Genomic DNA, 3187 nt, shown 5'->3' with positions numbered 1-3187 from the left:
TAAAGAAATCATAAAATTAGTATTTTGTGTTAAATGGTACATAAAAGAAATAGAGTTGAAGGGTAATCTTTTATTATTTTTTTTAAAAAATACTTTTTTTTTTGTCTTTCACTTTCTTAGAGAATGTGTGATGCACACTCTCTGCCACATCACTTAGAAGTGCCAAAATGGAATATAAAAATTGGAGTTGAAGGGTTAAAATGGAACAAAGTTGAGTTGGAGTGTCAAATTGAAATTTAGGGACAAGTTTAAGAGTCTGCATATGTGTTTGGCCTAAATAAATTAGATTAGGAATGTGTTTAATGAGGAGGAATGGTAGATAGAATAAGTTGGTCATAAATAGATTGATTTTTTTTTTATAAAATACAAAACTTTGGGATAAGTTTTAAGATTTTAAAAAGAACTCGACTATTACTTTTTGGCCTAAAAATTATACTTTTATAAATTTAAATTTTTTTATCAAAACTATTTTCTAAAACTAGACAATAAAATTTACCAATTAAATTTTACTAAAAAAAAATTAAAAATACTTGCAATACGTCACGGACAAGGGAAATAAAGGCCACAAAAGCCAAACATAAAAGTGCATAGAAGCAATAAAAAAAGATCATCACATTATTTCTGATCCCAATGAAGGATATTATAGTCCATACCATGCTGATTTTATTATACCTGACCTAGAGATTTAAGAGTTCGATTTGCGGACTATGTTGAGATTAAAATTATACTCGCTCCGTCTCTTTTTATATATCATCATTTTTTATGAATAGTTGGTCCATAATATTTGTCATTTCATAAAATCAATGCATAAAGTACCATATTGTTCCTTTTTTAGCCTTGTGAGTTACATTTGACCAACTTAGAAAAACTAAATAAATAATTCATGTTCATTGGTTAAATTAATTAATCAAAATAAATTAATTCATATTCATTGATTGAAAACTTGAGTTCCAAAAAAATTAACTAAGGGTAGAAGGGTAAAGTTACATCATTTCTTAATGCAAGTGCAAAGTAAAAAGATGACATATAAAAAGGGACGAAGGGATTAATTTTGTCACGCCCCGAGCTACCCCCGAGAGGCGGACACGGGACCTAGGACCACAAGTGATCCCAAGCTAACCCTGCTGGCATGATCATGAGCATACTAAAGATAATAAACTGATGCGGAAGCTAAATCATAAATAAAATGAAAAGATGGGGAATACCCATATACTATAACTGAGATATATGAAAACTGATGAGTTTAATACAAAGAAGATATTAACTCAATACTAACCTGAATCTAACTATGTCTGAAAATAGCCTCTAACTAACTAGAAATGCTGGGACAAGCCGCAGCTAAGTCTAGCAAAACTGAAACTAAATGACTAAAAGCGATAAAGATAAACATGTCACTAGTCTTCGAAGAATGAGGACTCACCACTGATTCTGCTGAACTGGAGATTGGGAATCGATCTAAGCGTGATCTGGATACTGAGAACCTGAACCTACATCACGAGAAGATGTAGTGCACGTATGCGTCAGTACTTGAAAAGTACTGAGCATGCAGGATAGAGTAAAGTTGAAATAAATATATAACTGAACAAAGCAAATAAGCAATGATATAATTTGAACATGATATAGATACTGAAAATACCAAATACTGAGCTAACTGATGCAATGACCAAATTTATAACATGCTGAGACTGAATACTGACTGTACTGAAATATGGTCAATGCAATAGAGTCTGACTGAACTGTGAGAGCTATTAATAACCGACAATAAGACCACATGAGCTAAATGTGGAGTCCGAGGTATACACCCCATCGAGAGGACCCAATATACCCTGCCAGTGGTATAGATGGATGCTGGCATGATCACTAAACTAATGTTGCCCATAGAGGGGACTTACACCTACGTGGCTCGTAGTTCTAGGACTATATGGGTACGCTGAATCCTAGGCCAACTCGGTATTATGCTACTCCCAATGAATTAAGTGGTTAACTGGTTATGACTGAATTTCTTTAAATATTGGATAGCTCAAAATACTGACATGTAGATACTCATATTTGTAAACTCCTTTTTAGAAAACAATTCAACATCATATTATACTCTGATCATTGATGACTTGGGAAGTCATACTGCATAAACATTGATGGTATATCTAGATACCATACTATTCATACATTGATGACCTACTCTTTTTTGAAAACAATTCAACATCATATTATACTCTAATCATTCATGACTTCGGAAGTCATACGATATAAACATTGATGGTATATCTAGATACCATACTGTTCATACATTGATGACCTACTCGATTGTCATACTAATCATGTTTTAGAAGCTCTTTCTCAAAACTCATCTTAACTTTCTCAAAAACTCAGTTTAAAACTCAAGTGTTGTCAAAAGAAAAGCTTCTCAAGATTTATAACTCAAAATAGGGTTTATGCTGAAATATACTGATAAATATGGCGTTCAAAACATGAACAAGTATATCTGAATAACTGAAATATCTGACCTAGCATGTGTAATTTAAGAACTAAAGAAATACATAGCTAGGGTTCTGAAATTCATGCAATAAATTGAGTACAAATATGATAATCTGATTTGGAACATTCAAATAACTAATTCATGATGATCTGTTGAAATTCTAGAAACCCTAGGTCTGTTTATAATCATGGAATCAAGAATCTAACCGAATTCTAGGGACCTAATGGGTGTAAGGAACCCACTAGTGAAATCCCACATACCTGATGGAACCTTGTTGCGTTCTTGAACTACGGTTCTTGACCTTTTTTTCCTCTTTTGCTTCTAATTTTTTAAGTTTTGATTAATGATTTGACTTAGGTAAGTTCTAGTTATGTTCCTAGGCTTAAATTGACTAAACCCTCATGATTTAGGGTCTAAACGACGTATCTTAGGGGTCCAACGAAATAAGAAAAGACCCCTAACTTAATTGCTATCGGAGTGACCGACGAACTGGACCTACGGGCCGTAGGTCAATCGACGGTCCGTAGGTTGGGGTTGTCGGTCAAGTCTGCTGGATAGTGCTTCACTAAAACGAGCATAACCTTTTACTTGGAGGTCAGATTTTAGCAAACTCGATGGCGTTGGAAAATGGATTCTATTATGTATCATATCATAGGTCATGGGACACATAATTGCTTTTGTGCTAAAAGTTATGACCATCTGAAGTTGACC

This window comes from Solanum tuberosum, unplaced genomic scaffold (genome assembly GCF_000226075.1).
Source record: "Solanum tuberosum cultivar DM 1-3 516 R44 unplaced genomic scaffold, SolTub_3.0 scf00191, whole genome shotgun sequence".
In the NCBI taxonomy this organism is placed as follows: Eukaryota; Viridiplantae; Streptophyta; class Magnoliopsida; order Solanales; family Solanaceae; genus Solanum; species Solanum tuberosum.
The sequence above is the reverse complement of the archived record's forward strand: the minus strand, read 5'-3'. Positions refer to the sequence as shown.